We start from the raw sequence: 25,790 nt of genomic DNA on the forward strand, positions 1-25,790 counted from the left end.
TGCAAGGGAGGCTGGGATAATGACTATCTGGTCTTTGAAACTTATATAATGTGAGATAGGTTCTGTGTCTTTTTTTTAAAAAAGATTTTATTTATTTATTTGGCAGACAGAGATCACAAGTAGGCAGAGAGGCAGGCAGAGAGAGAGGAGGAAGCAGGTTCCCTGCTGAGCAGAGAGCCCGATATGGGGCTTGATCCCAGGACCTTGGGATCATGACCCGAGCCAAAGGCAGAGGCTTACCCACTGAGCCACCCAGGCACCCCAGGTTCTGTGTCTTAAGACAAGAGAGCCCTTAAACCTGTAAAGGAAGGTCACTACAAAGAATGGCAAATGTTTACTGAAGTTTAGAATCTGGCTTTCTTGATTCCAAGTCTCATGCTTTTTTTTTTTTTTAAATTATGTCTTGGCTGTTGCTTTTTTCCCCTTTATTTTCAGAAAACAGGCTTGTGGGGTGAGAGAGCACGGAGAATTCCATTCTTGAGTGTGTACTTAATTCTTTCTACACTGGAGCAAATGCCATGGATTGATTTTTTTTTTTTTTTTTCATGGGAATTCAAGCTCCACTCTCTTTGGCAGAAAGTCCTAACTATTTTTGGAAGTTGGAAAAAAATTCAGAGAATCTGGTTCACTTTTGGTCATGTACAGTAATGTTATTTTTATGTATTTAGGACAGTTACATGGTCAGTGCTTATTTTTAATTGGCTTTCTGGGGACACAAGGGTGGGCTGTGAGGTCAGGAACAAGACAGGGAAATCACTCAAAATTGACTGGAATCCTGTCCCTTCAGTCTGTACTTTCTATCCCAAACCCTTTTCTCCCGGAGTACCTGAGATTGTTCCCTTCAGAGCCTACCAGGCCTCTCTCTTTGGTCTTCCTATTTCCTTTTGATTCCAGCTAGAATGTTCTCCAAGGGTTGGGATAGAGTGCTCTAGTCCAAGAATCAGGACAGCAACATTTGAGCTGTTGCTCTTTCAGTTAATCACCACTAGTGTTGAGCAAGTTACTTACTCATTTGGAATCTCAGTTTATCTGTGAAACAAAGTTACTGGATTAGATGATGCCTAAAGAGAGGAATTTTGTCTGAAAATCATAAGGTTTAAAAATCATAAGGTTTAAAAATATGGGATGTATAATGTCAAAATCAAAATTCTGGAGTTAAGATTATTTAATGAATTGGTTCAGCAGCTCAGTGTTATAACTAAGGACATAGACTCTTTTTTCTTATCATGCTGTCATCTTTAGTTTAATGTCTCTCGTGATGGTTGCAGATGGTTGCCATGGTTTTAGGCATCAATAGTGTACTTCCTTGTAAGGTTTTGTGTGTGTGTGTGTGTGTGTGTGTGTGTGTGTGTGTTGTCGTTGTTTTTAAATCAGAAGAAACCTTTCATAGAAGACCTCAGCGGACTTCTTAGGTTCCTTGCTGTAGTCACAAAGGAAGGTAGCAAAATGACTATTAGACATTTGGAGCTTCCATAGTATGATGTCAGGGTTTGCCAATGAGAATAAAAACCACAAAATCCTTTCAGTTTCCAACATTCTTTGATGTCTATCAGGATCAGGCTTTGGCCCTGCTACTTGAGTGTTGGGTCTTTTGTGACTTTGGAAGAACAGTGGCCTTCTCCTTTGAAAGGTACATGGAGTGAATCTTGGCAATACTCTTCAAAAAGTTTTTCAGGGGGAAATAATGACTTGCTTGTTTGGGGTGTAACTTCCTTTTTTAAATACAGAAACAGAGATATACTCAATGTATGCTTATCATGAAGTTTGGTTTTTTTTTCGTATTTCTTTCTGTAATGCATCCTCATGGCATGGCAAGGTTGTAAGCATTCCATTTACCCTGACCATAGATTGGGTTCTCTGGAAACAGACCCTGAGAGAGGACTAAAACCTGTAATTCTCTGTAGTAGTAGTAGAGTAGTGGAGACTTTCCATCAACTCAGATGGCATCTTCTCCTATTACTGATAGTTCCAACACCACACTGTCTACACACTATATGGCCTTAGTGGCAGGGCTGCCTTTACCACAGCCTGAATCTGCTATAGATCCCTTTACCATCTAGGCCACCCAGAAATCTGGCAGCCTTTTTTATCAGTATGTGGGATGGAAAAGTATCCTTGCATGTGGGCATGTTGTCTCCAGAACCTCAAGAGGTTTACGAGGTTTGTCTTCTTGTTGATGGTGTAGCATGGTCTTTTCTCCTATGAACTTGTCCACATCTTCAGTCTTTGGGTTTAGATCTGAAAACTGGCTTGGGTCCAGAAACTGGGCAAGAAGTGTGACATTTTATTGGAGTGAGTGCCCTCCAGCTCCCAGCTATCTATCCTTAATTTTCTGCTGGTACAAGTAGAATAGTACTTTTGTCTGCCATTTATTATTTTGCTCCTTTGGATACTGTGCTCTGAGTTAGGCACCCTAGACTGCCATCTTAGTTTTGCTGATTCCTGCAATGACTGTAAACTGCTGGGTTCTGGCAGTTCGGGCTGTATGTTCTGGAGCCCTATTATTTTCTTTGCTGTCCGTCAGCCCAATTCTATAATGGTATCTCCTACCCTGGTCATCCCTGACCTATGAAGAGGAGCCAACACTTTTTTTGTTTTTTTATTTTTGTCCTCCCTGGTGTATACCTTATGGCTTTACAAATGGTTTGTCTTTTGGGCTTTTCTGTGGAACATAATATTCTAATGGGTCATCTGGCCATAAACAGTATATCCATTCCAGTAGGTCACCTTCCTGAGCCTTTTAATCCCTTTGTCCACCATCTGTCATGGTAGTTCTGGCATTTCAGCTTTATTTGGCATGTCAATCCTTTTTCCATACTTCTGGGAGCTATCATAGTAGTGACTTTACCATTTCCTAAGGTCTTCTCCAAGGTGTGAAATCCTACATCTCAGAAGAAGAATCCCAAGACCACATACTCTTCACTACCTAATTTTATGTAGTAGCTCAGAATCCAGTCTTACATGCCCTCTCCTGGTAGTTCAACACACACAGGTAGTTCTTGGCAGTCCTTTGTGGTATAGTCCCTTTCATTCCGGCACCAAGGGTGACACAACTCCTTGTCTCCCATAGTCCCTAGCCCATTGTTTGTTATCCTAAATATCAAACACAGTGATATTCTTGGGGGGCAAAAGCTCTTGATATATACTTAGAGTCCTGGAGCTTTCACTAAGGGGCCATATCAGTTAGGATAGATTAAGCAACGTTTTGGTAATATAATCCACCAAATCTCATTGGTTTAATGGAATACAGATTTATTTCTTGCTCCCATGAGACTAACTCAGGTCAGGTAGTTTTTCTTGGCAGTTTGCATTGGGGCTATAACTCAAGGATCTTATAGAACTTTCTTCATTTGACTGTGTTATCTAGACACATGGTTTCCCAGGTAACCATGAAGTGGAAAGAGAATGCTGGATTATCAAGGGAGATGTTTTTGATGACCAGTGTAACAAGTGACTTCAGTACTTTCATCTCTGTTCCACCAGTTCCCAGCCTATCTTCAGAGAAAGTTGGGAAATCCATTCTGTGTGCTCACAAAAAATGGTGTAGTGAGCATGTAGTATTGTCTTTGTAACAGAAGTCAAACACCCAGTTCTCTGTTACAAAAAAAGCACAACTTCTTCAATTGCATATTTGCATATACTTGTTTCTGATTCAAGCTCCAGACATGACCCTTTGAATGCCCTTAGTAATGACTGAGAGATTTAGGGGACCAGGTTCAATCTGTCAGTGTGTATGTGCAGGATCACATCTGAGGGAATCCCAAAACTAAGTATAGAGTAATGAAATTATTTGTGAGTCCTTTAAACATCATTGTAATAGCCAGTTGAGACTCTATTTCCTTAATTCTATCTAGGGTAAGATTCTGGTTTTAGAAGGTCTAGTACTAACTCTTCATGTTCTGTAAAGCCTCAGGTCGGTGCCTCCTGAGGATGTTAGCTGAAAGAGTGGTTTGTGAACACATGTAATACTGCAGCTCACCACCTGGCTCAGAGTCTATAGTCTCTCATGGTTCATCTCACCTTCCAATTTCCCTCAACTCCCTTCTCCTCTCCATCTCCCTATGTTCTCCATGTTATTTGTTATGCTCCACAAATAAGTGAAACCATGTGATAATTGACTCTCTCTGCTTGACTTATTTCACTCAGCATAATCTCTTCCAGTCCCGTCCATGTTGATACAAAGGTTGGGTATTCATCCTTTCTGATGGAGGCATAATACTCCATAGTGTATATGGACCACATCTTCCTTATCCATTCATCCATTGAAGGGCATCTTGGTTCTTTCCACAGTTTGGCGACCGTGGCCATTGCTGCTATAAACATTGGGGTACAGATGGCCCTTCTTTGCACAACATCTGTATCTTTGGGGTAAATACCCAGTAGTGCAGTGACAGGGTCATAGGGAAGCTCTGTTTTTAGTTTCTTAAGGAATCTCCACACTGTTCTCCAAAGAGGCTGCACCAACTTGCATTCCCACCAACAGTGTAAGAGGGTTCCCCTTTCTCCACATCCTCTCCAACACACGTTTCCTGTCTTGCTAATTTTGGCCATTCTAACTGGTGGGTATTATGGAGGGCACGTATGGCATGGAGCACTGGGTGTGGTGCATAAATGATGAATTCTGTTATGCTGAAGAGAAATTAATTTAAAAAAAAGACTGCAGGTTTTGATATCAAAGAGGCATGAGTTAATTATACCTCAGGCACTTAATATCTTTTGGTAACTCCCACTTCCTGAGCCTCAGTTTCTTTGTTAGTAATATGGGGATACAACATCTACCTCAGTGATTGGGGAGATTGGGGAGAAAATAAGGTAATATACAGTTCATAGAACATTATCTTTAACATACAGTTTAATAATGACATACACATTATAATTATCTTCCCACCTCTCTTTTAGGGTATAATAAAGTATGGACCAGGCCTTATTCATTTTTTTATGTCACTTATCATGGCTAGCATAAGGTTATGAACCTTATACACACTGAGTATTTAAGATAATTTGAAGTAACTTCAGTAGTACTTTGGTTTCCATTAGTTGAAATGCCTTGTACAAATTCAAGACATAATAAGAATTACATACTAATTTTAGATCATGCTTTTGATTCCCTATTATAGAATAAACATTTTGGAAGTTATTTGACAGCATTATTGGTTTTTTTATTGAGTCAGCTCTTCATTTGCTTGCTGAGTCCCCTTTGTGAACTTGGTGGAAAGCATGATGCAAGATAGTGAGCTGGGGTTGGGACAAATGGAGTGAAACCATTCACAGCCACAGACACACAGCTGCAATTTGGCCTCATTAGCACAGTGCCCTAATTAAGTGCCAAGTAGTTATTATCAATAATTTAAGTATCCATAATGAGCTGATCACCTGAGCAAGAGATGGAGGGTCCATTGACAAAGGTAGAAATAAACAATAGTAGAAACTGCCACCATTCTAATAAAATGGTTCACCTAAAATGAATGCTCTCTGTACTGCAGGAAGCTTCTTAATTTCATTTCTACCTATAATTGAATGAGCCTTAATAGCATTGGGGTTTGGGCTATGCTTCTATCAGAGTATATTTAGTTCTGTAAATCAGGATCCAACAGAAGCTCTTCTTATAGAACAAAGACAAGGAAAACAAGGCAACTGGGGTCACAGATCAATTCAAAGTAGCACATTTAAAAAAATACTATTAAATTATGAGCACTTTCTATAATACAAATATAGACCCGACAATCAAATTGGAGGAAGATAAGAGTTCTGCTTCCAATCATTAATTATAGGTGATATCAGCATATTGCTGGGTAGGGTAAAATGGGCAAGTGAATCAGTATCCAAAATTTATTTTTAAAAAATGACCAAGTACATGTTTAAAATATATTTTTGTAACTAAAAACCACCATGGAAAAACATTTATAATAAACTTATTTTCTTTCTTTCTTGTTGCTGGTATTTACTCAGTATTCATTGTCATTATCAGTGTTCTCATTAACTTCCTGATATTAACAACAATATGGATAAAAAATGGCCTGTATTTTTTTTTTTTTTTTTTTGGTTGGGGGGTATGGTGCAAGGTTGGTGGAGGATAGAGAGGTGGAATATGAACCTGAATGCTGAAATCTCCCAGAAACACTGGCCTAGAAGAAAACACATCATGTTGAGGGTATTCAAATCTTGTATTTGTCCACTGATTTAACTAAGTTAGCTAAACCTTGGGTGCCTCATTTTTCCATCTGTAAAGTGGAATTACTTGCAGATATTATTAATACCACAGGAATTGCTGATAAATAGATCAGTAGGGTATATGGAGAAACTTTGTTACAGTGCCTCTTAAATATTTTCTGTACACAACACAAAAGACCTTGTATATTCCTTACCCCAGGTGTTCCTTCTTACTATCCAAACTAGCACCAACAAAAATCTTACCAGAATCAACAGAATGAGCATTTCTACGTCTGAGTAGTAAGAATGAGGGTTTTTCTTTTTTTAAGATTTTATTTATTTATTTAATGGACAGAGATCACAAGTAGGCAGAGATGCAGGCAGAGAGATTGAGGAGGAAGCAGGCTCCCCGCTGAGCAGAGAGCCCGATCTGGGGCTTGATCCCAGGACTCTGTGATCATGACCCGAGCCAAAGGCAGAGGCTTTAACCCACTGAGCCACCCAGGTGCCCCAAGAATGAGGGTTTTAAAAATACAACATAACAAAAGAAATTCACATAAAAAATGAGAAGTTAAAGTATAAACATGAATTCTTGGATCCATGCAATGAGATGTTTATTCAAAATCTGGGGGCCCAGTTTTGGAATGTGGGGAAGTCAGGAGCTACTAGCTCCTCTCTTGAAACTTCATTGTAAATATGGGATTGGAGCATGGCTGTATGTGCTGAAAGAGATCTAAAAATATTTTTAAAAAGAATTCTTGCCAACTAAGCCACAGGACAGGTGGGGGACCCCCAGTGGTATGTGGCACAACAATGTCCTCATTGGAAATACCTAACTCATAGATGCTAGCAATATCTGCCCTAGTTCCCTTTTGCCTGAGGCTATCTCAAATGCCAGATACCAGGACTCTATTCCTGGGGCTATGTTCCTGGGGCTCCTGGCATTTCCACTGCCTACCAGCTGTGGTAATTGGGTGATTGGGTGATGGGGCACTGGTTCCAAATCAACAAGGTCAGGTATGTCATTGAGATTTCTGGGTTCTTTCCATCTCATCTTCCTAAACTTCTTCTGCAACTACCCCTCTCCACAGTCACGGTTGCTATCATCTACCATATGACATACAAAGAGAGTAGAACAATTTTTTAAATGAAAATGACATTTCAGCACATAACATTTGATCCTCGGTCAAGAGTCTCCATTCTGGTAGGCCTTCTGCTCAGCAACCACACTCCAGAATTGTATAGGTATTTTCTTTTTTCTTTTTTTTTTTTTAAATTTTTTCAATTTATTTATTTTCAGAAAAACAGTATTCATTATTTTTTCACCACACCCAGTGCTCCATGCAATCCGTGCCCTCTATAATACCCACCACCTGGTACCCCAACCTCCCACACCCCCGCCACTTCAATCCCCTCAGATTGTTTTTCAGAGTCCACAGTCTCTCATGATTCTCCTCCCCTTCCAATTTACCCCAACTCCCTTCTCCTCTCTAACACCCCTTGTCCTCCATGATATTTGTTATGCTCCACAAATAAGTGAAACCATATGATAATTGACTCTCTCTGCTTGACTTATTTCACTCAGCATAATCTCTTCCAGTCCCATCCATGTTGTTACAAAAGTTGGGTATTCATCCTTTCTGATGGAGGCATAATATTCCATAGTGTATATGGACCACATCTTCCTTATCCATTCGTCCGTTGAAGGGCATCTTGGTTCTTTCCACAGTCTGGCGACCGTGGCCATTGCTGCTATAAACATTGGGGTACAGATGGCCCTTCTTTGCACGACATCTGTATCTTTGGGGTAAATACCCAGGAGTGCAATGGCAGGGTCATAGGGAAGTTCTATTTTTAATTTCTTGAGGAATCTCCACACTGTTCTCCAAAGAGGCTGAACCAACTTGCATTCCCACCAACAGTGTAGGAGGGTTCCCCTTTCTCCACATCCTCTCCAACACATGTTGTTTCTCCTAAAGAACGCAGTTCACACATGATGAGTTTTTATGTGAGCTATAGTGTACTCCACTAGTTTTCAAATTGTAACTCACTATTGGGGTCTCTGAGACTTCTTCAGGGGGTCAGCAAGTTCAAAACAATGTTTATAACAGCAAGAGCTTACTTTTTATTTGAGTTGACGATTGCACAGATGGCACAGAAACAATAGTTGGTAAAGCTGCTAGTCACTCAACAGAAATAGAGGCAGCAGCACCAAATTGGACTAGTTGTAATTATATTTATTTTTTATCACCACACTGTTGACATAATTTTTAAAATATTTTTATGATGAAATGGAAGTTTTCTTCATGAAGGACTTCTGTTTTAAATTGAAGTATGTCATATTGAAAAAAAGAAATTATACAATTTTTTGAATTTGGAACACCATCTTTACTTGAAGGAATGGCTTACCATGGATATTTAAATTTGGGTGTTTGGCACACATTTTCTTTAAAATGAACAAAGATAGACTGCCACTTTCAGAAGAACAACTGGCAGTATTTTTCCCGGTGTTAAAACCCGAGATTTCCAACAAGAAAGAAATCCTGAAAACTTGTGTCTGTCACTGTGAGCTTGATAGCTGCACAATGTTTAAAGATTTTTTAATGAGATCAGTGTTACATTAATGAATATTACATGCCAGTATGATTATAATCAATAAATGACAACATCTGCTTTTGTGTGAAGAATTGTGTCAACATTTAGAAGATTTTTGTAACCAGTGAACTAACACTTTCCAAATGACAATGCATAGTTTTACATTATAACATGGGTAAAAGACCCATTAAAATGCATAAGACTAATGGATTTTAGTATAACTGTATGAAAATTTTTTTTTAGGATTTATTTATTTGAGAGAGAAAGAGAGGGAGGGAAAGAGTGTGTTCTTGTTGGGGGAAAGGGAGAAAGAATCCCGAGCAGACTCTGCGCTGACCATGGAGCCCATTGTGGGGCTTGATTTCATGACCCAGAGATCACTATCTGAGCCAAAACCAAGAGTAAGATGCTTAACCAATTATACTATCCAGACACTCCAACAGCATGAAACATTTGTTGATGGGGCTTTGTTTTAGATTCTACATGGCAACTGATTTTTAAAAATTATATATTTATTTTTTTAAGAAAGATTTTATTTTTTCATTTCTTAGAGAGAGAGTGAGTGAGAGAGAGAGAGTGAGAGAGCATGTACACACACACACACACACACACACACACACACAAGATGTGGGGGAGAGGCAAGCAGAGGGAAAGCAGGCTCCCCTGTGAGCAAGAAGCCTGATGTGGGACTCAGTCCCAGAACCCTGGGATCATGACCTGAGCTGAAGGCAAATGCTTAATGACTGAGCCACCCAGGTGCCCCAGAGTGTGTATCTTTTTCATATATTTTAACAAAACAATGTATCAGAACAGATTGAATATAAAAGAACTCAGTTGTTTATTAAGCCAGACATTAAAATGATGGACAAACATTTAAACATTGCCACTCTTCTCACTAATTTTTGTTTGTTTTGAAAAATGTACTGTTAGTTAAAATATATTAACTTACAATGGATTTTTTTAAATGAATAAATATTTTAAAATTTTCTCTCTCTCTCTTTTTTTTTTTTTTTAGTTTCCAATACAGTAAATATTGGTCTATATAACCTGTATAAAAACAAGTTATTTGAGGACCTCATTAGTTTTTTAGCAGTGTGAAAAGTTCCCAAGCCTGAAATATTTCACAAGCACTGGTCTGTTAGATAGAATAATTGGTTGAACTCTATAGGGCAGTCCTTAAGTTTGGAAATATGGCAAGTATATATAATAGATAATTTTTGTATTATGATATATCATGTTATTTCTCTTTTTGTATTGTTTCTCTTCAGCAGTACATAGTCCAGTGCTCTGGGCAAAACCGCAAGGAACATGTGCATTAACCAGGTATTTAGGTAAATCTCTGCACGTACATCTCAGATGAGTGGCCTCAAGTGATTTGTGACTCTGCTTTTAACTAAGTAAACCTATGCCTTTAGCATAATGGGAAAGAAGTAATCAAGGGAATTTAATCTGTGTGTGTGTGTGTGTGTGTGTGTTTATGCATAAAGTATGTTTCATACTTACCGGCCATCCTGTAGTTCTGACCCCATTCATGATGCAATCTTTAGCTTTGCCATTTTCTCCCTATGTTTGTGAGGTGAAAGAAGAGTTAAGAGAAATGTACTTTAGGTCCTTTATAATTAATCACTTTGATTGATGACCTAAGTGCTTTTCTTTTTTATTCTTTCCTAGTGTTTAATTTGCAATTGCTAGTTTTAAAAGGACCATCACTCGTTCTGTATCTTGAGGAGGCCTTGTGGTCTTTTGATTTCCTCTCTCAATTAAATATATCTTTATTGCCTTCAGATTCTGAGGAAAATGTGCTATGCTCGTCTGGAAGGATAAGATGGCCATTTGGCCTCTGAGAAGCAAATTGCCCTTGAATTACATTTTATTGAGAAATGTTTTTTTGAAATAGTGAATTGTCGGTAAAAGTTGTGATTTAAGTCTACAAATGAGATTGAAATAGATTGGGCTTTCTGTTTTCAGACTTGATAGTGTCAATATCCTTTGGCCCTTTCTTCCTCTGACTCACCCAGAGTGTGAGCTTTCTGACGCAGACACAGTAAGTAGATAATTCTTGAATCTATGTGACTTCCTTTGGGGCTATTAATATTTTGTATGTATACAGATCTTTTCTCAACTTGCTGATGAAATATCAAGCCCAGAACCTAAGATCCTAGTTTTATGAAGGGAAATAAGTCATTTGGGAAGAAATTCAAGTTACTTTGGAAATGAAAATGTGCTGATATTTTCCCAAACCCAGCTTTTTATTTTTGGGCTTGCATTACGACTAGCCATCCTTCAAAAAGAAACCTCAGCAGGCCCCTAGATTTTACTTCTGTTGCTCACTACTCTAAGTGTGCAAACTGAACTGAGTGATTCAATAGAGGCATTAGTGATTAGATATTGCAGCCTTTCTGCCAAATATAATGATTTTTTTTTCTTGGCAGTATTAGCCATAGACCCATAGGCTTCTATTGATTACTCCAAATGATATTGAATAAAGACTTAGAGGAGGATACTTGATATCAAGAAAAGGAGTTCCTTCCAATTTTTACTGTAGTGCTATTAAGCAGTTTGGAGTGGACTTACATGACAACATTCATTATGGGAAGTAGCACCAGCAATTAAAGTTTACAAGTGAGCATCATGGTTAGGAATAGTATTCCTGAGTTAGAAAGTGCCACTTACTTTGTGACTTTGGACCTGTTACTTAATTTTCTGAGTCTGTTTTCATAACTGTGAGTTAGAGATTATAATATGTGTTTTACAGGGTTGTTAAAACGATTCAAGTAGATAATCCATGTAAACAAATCAAATAGAATGGGCCTTGGCACAAAATTAGGGCACTGTAAAAATGAGTGGGATCTCTCTCTCTCTTTCTATATATATATATATACACACACACACATATATATATATATATATACACACACACACACACATATATATATATATATAATTATTATTGTAACTATTACTTTGTTAGCAGATTCCAAAGAAAAATTAACCTGGTAAATGTGTCAAAATTTTCAGTTTGGACTAAAGACAATTCTTGCCTCTGAAATGATAGGCTGATGAAAGACAGTGAATGCTGGAAATACTGTAGCCTTACATTATTTAAAAACAAACTCAGTAGCTTGGGTCATTAGGCCTGAAGTCTGCTTATTCTTAATCAACTATACTTATTTAGAGAACCATACTATTTGATTTTAAGGAGGAATTTGATCATCTGTTGGTTAACTGGGGAATATAGAGGCTTTCTTTGTTTTTGGCACTGGGGTGGATCTTATTTGTGGCGATTCTGGAAACACTATATTTCCTGAAGCTTTAATTCATTTAACTAGATTGACACCTTGGGGTCCACCAGACGACCAGATTCTAAACCATTCTGGCAAGAAATTTTGTCCTAGAGGCTTTTTAAATTTTAGGAAATTAATTAGTCATTTTATAGTAGGTAAAATTATTAGCTCCCAACCTAGAATTATACTGGAATTTACAAAGTAAAAAGAGACTATTTAAGGACTGTATAATTAAGTGAAGTAACTTGCCATCAGTGGAAATTTGTGCTGTAGAAATTCCTATTTCATAAGTTGGGGAAGAGAGATTAATATATCCTAAACTATGCTTTTATTATATATTTCGATAGCTGAGTCAAAGTTTCTAATTTAGGATTTTTGAAAGAGATGTAGTCTTTCTGAAATATTTTCAGTGATGTTTAGGTTTTAATTGTTATTTTGCTTTATGGTAGCCTTTATCAAATAAAGTATAAGATGATGAATTTTACATTGAAATGTACTTAAGACTGGCTTTAGCCCTTTGTCATCAAGAAGTACATAATTAAGAAAAGTTCAGAGGAAAGGAGGTAATATGTGACAAGTACTATCATTCATTAGATCCTTGTTATCAAAGTGTGTCTATGGCCTGGCAGCCTGGGCATCACCTGGGAACCAGTAAGCAAGGGAAACTCTCAGGTCTCTCTAGACCAGCTGAATCAGAATCTGCATTGTGGTAGGATCTCTAGGTAATTTGTATGCACTTTATATTTGAGAAATGCTGTTCTGTAGCCCAGAAACTGATCAAATAATTTGAGGGGTGGTCTTCAGCCTTCAGTACCTGTCCCAGAGTCTCATTGTTCTACTTTACAGTTGAGGGTCAGAATAATTTTATTAAAACTTCTCTTCAAAACCTACAATAAATTAACAAAAATTAAGCTGAGACATTTCGGGTGCACATAAAGTACAGAAACTAATGGACTATTTGTAAACCTACCACTGGGTTTAAAGAAATAGTAAATTTGGCATTTTGCCATATTTGATTCACCTTTTTCTCCCTCCTGAAGGAAAATTTTTATGAAGATGTAAGATATATAACATAAAAATTAGCATTTTAACCTTTTTTTGAGTGTACAGTTCAGTGACATTAAATGCCTTCACATTATTGTACACTGTCACCACTATTCATCTCCAGAACTTTTTCATCATTCCAAACTGAGATTGTCTATTCATTAAATAATAACTCCTAACTCCCCCTTCCCCTGGGCCTTGTTTACCAATATTCTACTCTCTTTATGATTTGGCTCTTCTAGATAGTTTATATAAGTGGAATAATACAATATTTATTGTTTTGTTTCTGGCTTATTTCATTTAGCATAATGTTTTCAAGAGTCATCCATATTGTAACATGCATCAGAATTTCATTCCTTTTTAAGGCTGAATATATTCCATTGCATTACATTTTGTTTATCCATTTGTTTGTCAACAGACATTGGGTTGTTTTGGTCTTTTAGCTATTGTGAATAATGCTATGAATGTTGGTCTACAAATATCTATTTAAATCCCTCCTTTGACTTTTTAAAAGTATATACATACAAGTGGAATTGCTGGATCAGAATTTTTTTTGATGAATTTTTTCGGAAACCATATTGTCTTTTACAGCGGCTGTACCATTCAGTATTCCCAACAGCGTTGCACAGGGGTTCCAGTTTCTCCACATACTTACCAACACATATTTTTGTTTGTTTGTTTTATGTAATAATCATCCCAGTGGATGTGAGTGGTATCTTATTGTGGTTTTGATTTCCATTTCTTTAATGGTTAGTGATGTTAAACATTTTTTAATGTGATTGTTGCTCATTTGTATATCTTCTTTGGAAAATTATGTATTCAAGTCCTTTGCCCATTTTTAAGTTGGGTTGGTTTTTTGTTGAGTTGTAGGAATTCTTTATATATTTTGGATATTGATCCCTTACCAGATACATGATTTATAAATATTTTCTCCCATTCTGTGGGTTTCCTTTTCTTTCTGTCAGCAGTGTTGTTTGGTACATAAATTTTTTAATTTTAAAGTCTAATTTATTTTTTATTCTGTTGCCTCTGTAATTAGAGACATATTCAAGAAATCATTACCAAATCCAATGCTATAAAGCTTTTCCTTCTATTTTCTTCTGAGAGTTTTATGGTTTTAGTTTTTATGTTTATGTCTTTGATCTATTTTGAACTAATTTTAATATATGGTATAAGGTATGAGTCCAGTATCATTCTTTTGCCTGTGAATGTCCAGTTTTCCCTGCAGCATTTTCTGAAGACTGTCTTTCCCCCTTTTGAATGGTGCTGACACTCTTGACAAAAATCATTTGACCATATATGCAAAGGTTTGTTTCTGGGCTCCCTGTACAACTCTACTAGTCTATATGCTTATTGTTATGTGAGTACCATACTATTTTGATTATTGTAAGAAAAATGTAAATCTATCTAAAGGTTTAACGAATTACAGGTAGAGCAAAGCTCTCTTCTCCATCTCTTCTCTTTCCATCTGTAGATGCAACCATTTGTGAAGTTGATATGTGTAATTTCCATGAATGTTTTCATACATTTATTATATCTTTGTATGTACCCATTTATAGCTTCTTTTGTATGTTAAGTTTTTGCTTAAATACTGGTGCCATGGTTAGAATATATGTGTCCCTTCCCGCATTCATATGTTGAAATTCTAACCCCCTATTGATAATATTAGGAAGTGGGGCTTTTAGGGGGTAGTTAGGTCATGAGGGCACTTGTGAATGAGATTAAAAGACTCCAGAGACTCTTGTCCCTTCTACCTGTGAGAACATAGCAAGAAATTTGCAATCTGTACCAGAAAGAGTTCCTTTACCAGAACCTGATCATGCTGACATTATGATGTTGGATTTTCCAGCTTTCATAACTGTGAGAAATTTCTGTTGTTTATAAGTTACCTAGTCTGTTATAGAAGTCCAAATGGACTTAGATAACTAGTATACTAAAGATAAACTTTTCCAGTTTGCTTTTCAACTTCACAATATATTTTGAGATTTATCCATCTTGATGTGTACATACAATTCATTCCTTTTATTTGTTGTATATAATTCTGCTTTATTTACATTAACTATAAATATCTAAATCATTTCTCCAGTAAGGGTGGTTAAATTGTTTCTTACCTTTTGAAAAATGTCAAACAGCGTTGCCACAAACATTTTTGTACATCTCCCACGTGCAAGAATTTTTTACAGTAGAAAACGAGAAGTAGAATTTCTATTGTTAGAGAGTAGGTTGGGAAATGATAACTTTTAACAATGTAACCTAAACTTTTAGGACTAAAGTGGATATAAGTTGTAAGGGACTATTTTTTTTGAACTATCAGTAGTTAATTGGTTAGATTATATATGTCATTTCCAATAGATTTATTCTAAAGGATGCTGTATTTATTGTAAAAACATGAGGATGGATGAGTTTGACCATCTGGTGTCATCACTTGGTCACGTGGTTGAATCTTTTCAGAAGCAATTCTTCTAACAGATCACTGCCAGCCTTGTCCTTAAAACCTCCCAAATGATTTTGTCACTTGTTAGTCAGCTTGAGACTTTGATACTCAGAAGCTAAGCACATTGGTTTCAAGACACATGCAATTGTAAGTACAAATGTATCCTTAATTTTTAAATGTAGTTTTTTATTTTTAAAAAAAATAGTTTTGCATTTTTAATCAGGAATCTGCATTAGAACGGAGAGAGATAGGGTGTTAAAAAAGTAGATAACTCAGAGGCTGTTATTAACTGAAATCAGTTAACATTCTGACTTCTCCAAAAATGCATTTGGCAGAGGGAGTGCATGAAAAAGAAATCTTTAGCAAGTAAAATAGATATTTAAAAGTAAGTCATTGAGATTATTAGAATAAATTTCTGCTGATCCCATCACTACTCAGGCTAACTAATGTCATCTTAGAAATAGGTAGACTTGTCCGTGATGCAACAAGCTATCACGAGATGTTTCTATTTGAACCAAAGAACCAGTATACTGGTAGGATCATTGCTTTGAGCCAGAAGGCCTGGGATTGAGTCTTGGTTCTGTCACTTACTATTGAGTTGGTCTCCGCTTGTCTGAATTCCCAATTTTCTCATCTCCAAAAGTTGATGATGAAACCATACTTACTTCTATGGCCTTTTTTTTTTTTTTAAGCTTTTATTTAATCATTTTATTTTATTTATTTATTTTTTTTAAAGATTTTATTTATTTATTTGACAGAGAGATCACAGTAGTCAGAGAGGCAGGCAGAGAGAGAGAGAGGGAAGCAGGCTCCCTGCCGAGCAGAGAGCCCGATGCGGGACTCGATCCCAGGACCCTGAGATCATGACCTGAGCCGAAGGCAGCGGCTTAACCCACTGAGCCACCCAGGCGCCCTTATTTAATCATTTTAGAGATCGAGAGTGAGCATGGGAGAGTACAAGTGGTAGGGGGAAAAGTGAGAGCAGAGGGAGAGGGACAAGTAGACTTCTTGCTTAACTACCTGAGACACCCAGGTGCCCCACTGCTAAGGACTTTTTTGAGGATTCTGTGAGATGGTGCATGTTATAGTTGTTGAGGAACTATAAAACCTGTAAATTGTTATAAATATTAATGGTTTCTCTTATAGTCATTGAATGCTTGGGTCCTGAGCAAGAGCAAGAGTGGCCCATCTGGTATATACTGATTGTGTTTTAATATTAGGTATTTAATGTCATATTTACTGTTTCTTCTTTGGTTCTCTGATTTTTGCCCATTTCAGTTTTGCTATGATGCAACTCATGGACCTAACTGAAGCAGATTAATAAAGGATTATATAGTACAGATTGAGGCCAGGACCTTGAAAAAGCAGTCTGTCTGAGTGGTGGGGGTAATTATGTTTTTATTTTGGCTGAAGCCTAACCAGTTGTTTCAATAAGACATTCAAGACCTTTGAGATAAAGGCAGTTAAGCATCCCCAAATTTCAACCTGTGAACCGTGCTCATCTTTAACAAGTTCCAGCAATTTGTGCTAGAATTTTTCTATTTGCCTAGATCTTGACAAATAAATATGAATTGTATTAATCATGGAAGATATTCATTAGATGTGATGAATGCAAACCTCTCTTAAAATGAATAATACATGCATTGTATGAAACATAACAAAAGATAAAACATTCTACTGAAATGTTTTGATACAGTTAGTTTGCAGAAATCAATTTTGCCAACCATCCTCCTCTACCCCTACTCACCAGCAAAATTGTTTGATTCAAAACAGGATTTCCAGGCACCTGGGTGGCTCAGTGGGTTAAGCCGCTGCCTTCGGCTTAGGTCATGATCTCAGGGTCCTGGGATCGAGTCCTGCATCAGGCTCTCTGCTCAGCAGGGAGCCTGCTTCCTCCTCTCTCTCTCTCTCTCTCTGCCTGCCTCTCTGCCTACTTGTGATCTCTCTCTCTGTCAAATAAATAAATAAAAAATCTTAAAAAAAGACAAACAAACAGGATTTCCTGTATGCTACCAGAAGTATCCGTGACTTTTTTTTTTTTTTTTTTTTTTTTTTGATCAGTGTGTCTAAAGATCCCCATTTGTATCTTTCAGTCTCCTGCCCACAGTTTCCCCCAGATGTGGTATGGTGCAGTCTGTACCTTGCAGAAAGGCACCTGTCCAAAGGGAAGGAAGAGTGAGGGCTGAAATCCAGCCATGCACCTTCACATCAGTTTATGTGTGCTCAAAAGGGTTGCTTTTCCTAATCTGCATAAGATAAAACAGGCTCTGTCATCTTCCTCAATGTCTTACTTCTCTCTGTTCTCCTTCCTACCCTATTTTCCATTCCTTGGCCTTTAAACTGCCCATCATCGTGTACTGGCCAGATCTCCTTCTAGTAACCTTCTCAGCCTCTGTGCCTCTCCAGCTGTCCCACAGGCCATTTTAAAGCGCTCTCACTGTCTTGTTCCCCAAAACCTCTTCTAACTCAAATATGTTTTATAAGATAGATTCAAGTGTATGGTTTTATAGTGTCATTCGAAGCACATGAGATAAATAAACTTCACTGGTTTGGTGCATTGATTTTTGTGACTATAAAAAGAATAAAAAGGATGAAAGTTAGGTTGAGTTGGAATGTAAAATTATAAAAAGCAAAACAGGAAACAAATGTTTGCTTGGCCAACCATTTCCTACTGAGGCTCTCTGTGTAATGCGGTCTATGAAGAGTTCACTGTTCAGCCTTAAACAGATTGAAATGATCCGTGGGGGGAAATCGCACCAAACCCAAGGGCTGTGTTGAAGTGATGTGTAGCGCCAGATCCCTGAGCTGCTGTAGAAAGGCGGGTTGTGAAGGCCTATGTGTCTGTGTTAAAGGGAAGTCTTTGAAAGCTATCTTTCTAACAGGATAAATGTGAAAGCCACTGGGGAGGGGGGGGCGGGGAGCAGCACAAAACGGCCACTTGAGCATTGCTTCCTGCCCATGGAGCTCTAGCTCCTTACTGACAGTTATTCTTAGGGCTTCTTTGGCTTCAAAGGTTTCCTTTTTTCTATTTTTGGTAGCAGAATATGGATTTAGATCTGCATAGTCCCTCTCAACTGCTAATCCATGCCTAGAAGAGGGTAGGACTGCTGTGTTCTGTTAGCTATCAGTTCTCTTTTCAGCACCTCCAAATGATTTTTAATATTAAGGACACAGATTTATGGGAAGGAGTCATTGAGTTTTCAAACTGATTTGTAGTCCTCTAATTTGCACATTCCTTTCTCCAGCAGGGGCATCTCAGAGATCATCTCAAGTAATGGGGCCTGACTTCTGTGATGAGTGAAAGAATCCAGGTTGGTAAAACAGATGGTCATCAAATGACCAAAAAGTAAGCAAAGATGATTTGCATTGGAGTAACGTGTAACAGATTAAGCACAATTCCATTTTGGAAGGAAAGAATTTATGTGTGTATAATCTAAGATTAGCTTAATATATATAAACTGCAACAAAAAGATACAGCTAAGCTGGACTAGAATACTGAAGACCTTGGTCTCTGTAAAGGAAAACCATTACCTAGAGTAAGCATTTTTAATTTTACAGGTATTTAATTTCATGCCCTCTAATTCTTTTTTTTGAGTTCTTTCTGTTTTACCTGATCTCATGACTGTCTAACTTTGTTGGCCTACTAATAATAATTACCTTGCAAAAGTTATCTTCTGTATGGAGATACCATAACATTTTTAAAAAAGAAATGTTAAGTGCTCATGTCCTCCCATGAAAATATGGGGCTATCCCCTTTGTCTGAATGCAGAACTGGGGAACAGAAATGCCACCCATCAGACCAGCTGCCTCTGCCACGTGCTCTTAACTAGAGTCTCCCTTTGTGGCTTAAAAAAAAGTAACAGTCTTATACTTGAGAAGGATTTTTGAGGGAAGGTATAAACTGAAGGATCAAGGGGTCACCTCACATTTCTGAGGGTTATACACACATTTCTGTCCACCATTGCATCTGGTTTGAACTTCATCTCTAGAAACCATGAACCCACACTACAAATATTATATGTATACTATTTTCTATTTTTTTGCGAAGACCAAAATGAACAGAAGCATCTTGGGATTGGGGGAGGGATGGAACTTTGAGAATTAATTCTAGGCACTTTGCAGATGGATAATTGGCAAGAAAAAAACCCAAATCTAGGGCATATATATTGGGTTTTCAGCAATGGGAAGGTGTCTTTAAATATGTTTTACATAATGGTTTTGAACAGCAGACAGCATTGTCTGGTAAGTGGAGGTTTTGACAATGAGCTAAAAAGCTATATAATAGAGTTAAAAAGAAAGCCTCCCTTAACTTTTCCCCAGAGCATTTTTACCCTGCTGAATATTTTAGGGGTTATTTTAAATGTGTCCCAGTGTCAGACTTGTTCAGAAAGAGAGCATTATATTTCCCAAGAGAATGATGAGTTGCTTTTTTTTTTTTTAATGGAGCAAAATGATAACTTTTAATAGACTAGATCTTCCCATATAGAATATATTCCCCCTCAGAATTCCTAGGCAAATATTCAAACTTGGGTTGGGAAAGGTTAAAAGGAACTGAAAAAATCTATAGTGGCTCTTTCTGAGATGCAGTCCCACACTTGGCAGGATGAGGTGTTCATAGCAGGTGCTGGATTTGCTATAAATGGACAATTTATAAACAGATCTGACAACTGGGAAAACAGAGCAGTGGGGAATGCTGGCATTCCAGGGGCCTGTGGTTGATTTCCTATCAGATGGTCCTCAGCATGGAATTATTGATAGCTGCTGCTCTGAAAGAAGGCCAGTTGGCTGACGCTTAAAAGGACTGTACCTCAATTCATGCCTGATCTGCTGCTAGATATTTTAAACAGATCAGTGCAAATTAGCTTCTTCAGGTTGGTACTTCCTTAATTAGCAGTTTAATTGCAAAGTCTTCTTCTCAACCTTGATTGAACCCAACTCTCTTACTTGTCTGAAATGCGGAGGACAGAGACCTGAGAGAAGTATAACCAAAACAAAAGAGGAGCCTGAGGCAGTGGGGGCGGGGGGGGGGGGGGGGGAGGGATTCAGAGTAGCCTATAGTGCCTGAGACCAACACAGAACCTAGCTAAACCAAAACTATGTGCAACTGAGACTAGCATTTTTGGCTGTGTATCCTGGGGGAGAAAGAAACAGGACCTTTGTGTGCTAAGCCCTGGGGGAGAATCCAAAATGTGCAGCAAATGAATCTCATTTTTCTTTTGCTTTTTTTGTCAAGGGCTGCCAGTACCCTGGGATATTCCTAAGACCCCTAGGTGAGGTCTACTTTCAGAATATTCTCCTGGAGCATTCTAATGATCACATCTACAATTTTCATTGTTTTTATTTATTTTTTTAGATAGGCTTCCCCCCCCCCCCCATAGAAAGTTTAGTGGTTCCAGTATGGATGGTATTGGATAGCATTCCTCCATATTTGTCTGCAGCCTTGCATTGGCACAGTTCTATTTAAAGCTAGTGGAATGGCCATACCTGTTTATTCTAGCTATACGAATAGTTTTTCCAGGAGACATTTGTTTGGCTGGGTCTCTGCTTTTCTCCTGACCACACCCTATTGTTTTTCTCTTCAGAGGAACAGACTGAGGGCCTGATCCTGAAAGGAATTTTGACTTCACTTCCTTATGAAGACTGAAAATTGGGCAGACCTAAGATTAGGGTATGGAAGTGGATGCACACCCTAGCACAAGGGTTGGCTGGGAATGAGGACTCTTAAAGTATAAAGCATAGGGCTTTGAGCAAATCCAGAACAGGGATGGTTTGTTGCCACGTAATGGCTAACATAGCAGGAGTAGAAAGGGTTCTGAGGCATTGAGACAACAGACACTTTTTTTAGTTGTGGGAAGTCTTGTCTGTGAGTGGAAGCTCCTGAGAATCTTGCCCATGGGAATCTCTGTTTCAGTTGAGTGAGTTTTCTGGTAAACGTGTGATGAATCTTACTGCAGCATCTTTCATTTGCATAGAACCGTATTCAGCATAGGAGGTACAAGAAAATATAGGTACAATACTGCCAGCCAGGAGTTTATGATGTAGTTAGAAAGATATACTATTCTTATGAAAAGATGATGGGGGGGAGCAGCAGAACAAGTAAAATTTGGGGAAAGGGAAAGCTCTAGAAGTACCCAGGGAGGTGTGGTGGCTGGAGGATGAGGGAGTCGTTGATGAGGATTATTGGGCTGAAGCTGGGCCTTGAGAAGAGTGGGAGAAATTCAGTAATGGAAATGTGCGAGGGAGACTGTTCCAGGTGGGGAAATGTCATGCTGATATCCCTGATGAAGAGGTGACCCCTGAGTTTGGGAGGACAGAAAGCAAAATGTCCTGGCAGATAAGGCTGAGGAATTATACAGATCTAGAGGTCACACAGAGTTTGGAGTTCATCCTGGTAGACTTTTCTGATCAGGAAAGGGAGATGAGAAAAGCAGGATGTCAGGAAACTGAAGATAGAAGAGGAAAGTGGCAGTCAGTGCAGGAGGACCTCACAGGGTCCAATCTCCCATTGACCAAGTTTTAGGTCTGTGGAATTTAGCGAACTGTGTAGTGGGTTCTAGTAAGCCACTCTATGTAAACAGAGCCCTCTTCTTTGGTGTCTTTCCTCTTCCCTTATAGTCCCTGCCCACCATCTGACTAAACTAGGGCCACACAAGCTTCTTCTTATGGAGTTTCCCCACAAACACAGAGCCAAAGTGAAACAAAGGCAGATTCATTTTTTTTTTTTTAAAGTTCACTGTTTTGACTCTTACGTGCTCACTCTTGGATTCCCATTAGTGTTTTCCAGATTAATTTGAGGCCTTACTAGATATTTGGACAACTCCTTATTTTCATAACTCAGAAGGTCATCTTTGAGCTCTGGGAACATCTGCTCAACTTCATAATTAGGGCAGAACCACAGGCTTGGGTGTGGGATTGTGTTCTGCCTTGGTCAGGGAGGGCTCACCTACCAACACTCCTGGGAGAACATGATTGTGGACCCTCTTTCCTGACATTTTCTCCCCCATTTTTTAATGTCGCATTGTGTGACCTGCAGACAGCTTGGGCATCACTAGGAAGCTCCACCTCAGACCTAGAGAATCAAGATCTGCTTATTTTATAAGATCCTGTGGGATCCATTAGAGTTTGAGAAGAACTGCTTTTAACCTAGCTATTCGGAAGGATCACCTATGAGTTTTTAAAACATTGTGGCATATTGTCTATCCCAGATAAATTAAGTCAGAATATCTAGGGGTGGAGCCCTGACACTGCCATTTTTTAAAAAAACGTTTCCAGATGATTCTATGTGCTGCCTGAGTTGAAAACCACTGGCCTATGGTCTGTGTTAGCCACTCTGTTTCCAAGGGACCAAATTCTCCTCATGTTGTAAAACAGAACATGACTAACCTTTTAACCACAGATCTAGACAGAGTAAAAATAATGTTAATTAAGCATTTATCCAGAAGCTGGTTAGGAAACTCCTGGCCAGGAGCAGATGCAACCACTGGATTCACTTATAGTGTCAAGATGATAGCTTGTTAAGATTCTTAGTCTTGGGGTGCCTGGGTGGCTCTGTGGGTTAAAGCCTCTGCCTTCGGCTCAGGTCATGATCCCAGGGTCCTGGGATTGAGCCCCGCGTCAGGCTCTCTGCTCGGCAAGGAGCCTGCTTCCCCTTCCTCTCTCTCTCTGCCTGCCTCTCTGCCTACTTGTGATCTCTGTCGAATAAAAAAGATTCCTGGTCTTAATTATTCTCTTCTGGCTTTGGAGGGTGGCTCCACGGAGAACCTGGAAGACAGTTGCCCTTGCCTCTAATCATCTCGATATCTAAGGAGATGTACCCAGGCCTGTGCTCTGAGGAGTCATGTTCCTTGTCTATTGTAGCAGAAATGTACTAGGAAATTCAGAGTATTGGTTTCCACACAAATGCTCACTTTTAGGAAACATGAAAGGTTTAAAAGCAGTTATCCACCTATCCTTAGGCTAGGGTAGATGTCAGATTTTAAGAACGATATTCTAGTTATTTCAATACATTTTTTCCCATTACTGCCTTTCATTTACAGATTTCCCTCAGTTCCCCTCAGCTCTGTTACAATATCAGGAAACTTCTACCAACACATTCCAGTTCTGAGGCAGTCTTGGTCAAGGCTTTGAAGGTATTAACCACTGTGATTCTTCTTGCCTTACTCTGACTTTCCGTGCTCTCACTATGGCCATGAGCGTAGGCATTGTTACATGAGCTTTGGCCTTCTCATTCCTTTCTTTTTGTCTTTTGAGAATTAGGGTTGAAGTGTAGCCTGCTTACTTAGCTGCAGTCTACACATCCTCAACTCTTTTTTGTTTTTTTTAAAGATTTTATTTATTTATTTGACAGAGAGAAATCACAAGTAGACAGAGAGGCAGGCAGAGAGAGAGAGACAGAGAGGGAAGCAGGCTCCCCGCTGAGCAGAGAGCCCGATGCGGGACTTGATCCCAGGACCCTGAGATCATGACCTGAGCTGAAGGCAAAGGCTTAAACCACTGAGCCACCCAGGCACCCCCATCCTCAATTCTTTATAGAGACTTTTTTCTTGGGCAAGGTCCCACACTGAGCTAAGATATCCTAGAATCCTGTGTTGAGACTTGTCTGTCTGGGGTCTCCGAGTGTTGCATCCACTCAGCATCTCTGCTGCTCTGCACTGAGCTTAAATTACCTTGCCCCTTTGCACACTGTGGTTTGGACTGTTGGCCACTCCCCTTAAGGGCTCACATCTTACATGGTCTTGTTCTCTTAGCTTTGGCTCCCTCATTTCTTGGTTTTCTTTCTTTTACCTTTAGCTTGGAATTAGGGTCTCATCACAGACCTCACTCAAGATACTGTAGTAGCAGTACCTGTTCAAATGTGACCATGGAGAGGAATAATGTCACCAGGACCATGACCATTCTCAGTAACAATGGTAACATTATTTTTTGCTCATGAAGATATGGATTTGGAGATGAACTAGACAGTGGTTTTGAGAAGACCCAACTGTCTCACTCCTAGCTTCAAACATCTAAGACTTATTCAGTTCTACATTGTAACATTGCAAGTCAAGATGACCTTGGGAAAAAATTGAATAATTAAACTGATATTAACACTGATGCTAACCTGAAGTGACATTTATGTTTGGCTTTGTGATTGGTTCATGGATTTGTATGTGTACTATATATATAAATATAAATAAATATCTATATCTATATCTATATATATAGATATATATATATGTGTGTGTGTGTGTATACACATAAATACACACGTACTGAAATTATATTTATTTACTGAAAACATAACAAGGGTGTTTGTGAAGTGGGCACCAAGTCCAAAATTTAAGTTCTGTTTTACTGAAGTTAAAAAAGATAATTTGCTAATTGCCTTGTGAAGTTCCTAGGCTGCCAGTCCTTGCGGCTCCTTTGGGGACAGCAGAATACTTACTCCTCTCTGGAAGAAAATTCAGGAGGGAGATCAGAGGCTTTTAGACATTGTTTCTGTCCATAAATGAATTTATAATTTGCTCCTTCCTATGCCCAAGTTGCTCCTAGGCACTCTTGCTCTGGTGCTTGAAGTTGGTATGCCTTCTGTCCAGACAAGTAGCTTTTTGGGCTATTAATTATGTAATTAAAAGTCTAAACCTTTTCATTTTAAATGATAATAAAATGTTTGAAGGTATGTTTCTTGTAAACCTATTTTATTTTTGTCTTTTCATTTTATTGCTTTTTATTGAGGGCTGCTAACTGACCAAGCCAAGCTAATTAGTGCCCTGTTGCTTTTGGAAGACTAGGTGACACCAAAGCCATTAATGACTCAATAAATTGGGGCTACAGAAAAGCCTGACTGCTTTCTTCTTGTTCTTCTCTTGTTAGTCACATTGTTCTGCTTTGGCCAAATCTGAGAGGATATGCACTCTTGAGGGGCTGAAAGCACTGGTTGATTAAAAAAAATAAATAAATAAAAATAAAATAAAAAAAATCTGCGTGAACAGAGTCTCCAGGGACCAGGGGAATGAGAGGGTCAGAGGGACCACCAGAAGGGGAAAAAAGGGGGAAGGATTCCAAACTGAAATTTTTACTCAATTTAAAATGTCCAGCTTCTGATTCCATGGCTTACTCTAGAGCTGAATCAATATTAAGTAGACTCTTCAGGTGAATTAAAATCCATTGATCACGTGAATTACAATGAATCCCTAGATAGTTCTAAGGTGTTTATGGAAGAGGTAAATGTTAAAGTGTCAGAGTAAGAGGCCAAGTCCCTTTTTTTCCTATCTTATCATTAAATTTACCCATTCATAAAATGG

General features: G+C 38.5%; 2 long non-coding RNA genes across 3 annotated transcripts in view; one reads left to right on the plus strand and one right to left on the minus strand.

Annotated features, from left to right (window-relative positions):
* The window catches only part of LOC309862273, a 58,259-nt gene extending 33,573 nt beyond the window's left edge, over positions 1-24,686 (plus strand). Inside the window, exons 1-4 of one of the 2 annotated variants that reach the window (XR_014310397.1) lie at positions 18,233-18,325; positions 18,753-18,818; positions 21,090-21,175; positions 24,298-24,686. This is a non-coding gene — a long non-coding RNA (uncharacterized lncRNA). Of the gene's footprint in view, positions 1-18,232; positions 18,326-18,752; positions 18,819-21,089; positions 21,176-24,297 lie in introns of those variants that run through there. The other variant, XR_014310396.1, reaches the window with a different exon arrangement.
* LOC309862274 lies at positions 7,932-17,398 on the minus strand. The gene is made up of 3 exons (XR_014310398.1): positions 17,255-17,398; positions 10,249-10,308; positions 7,932-8,123 (listed from the first exon to the last, which is right to left on the minus strand). It is a non-coding gene; the product is annotated as an uncharacterized lncRNA (long non-coding RNA).
* Positions 24,687-25,790: the final 1,104 nt, after the last annotated feature.

This window comes from Mustela nivalis, assembly GCF_964662115.1.
Source record: "Mustela nivalis genome assembly, chromosome: 3".
NCBI lineage: Eukaryota > Metazoa > Chordata > Mammalia > Carnivora > Mustelidae > Mustela > Mustela nivalis.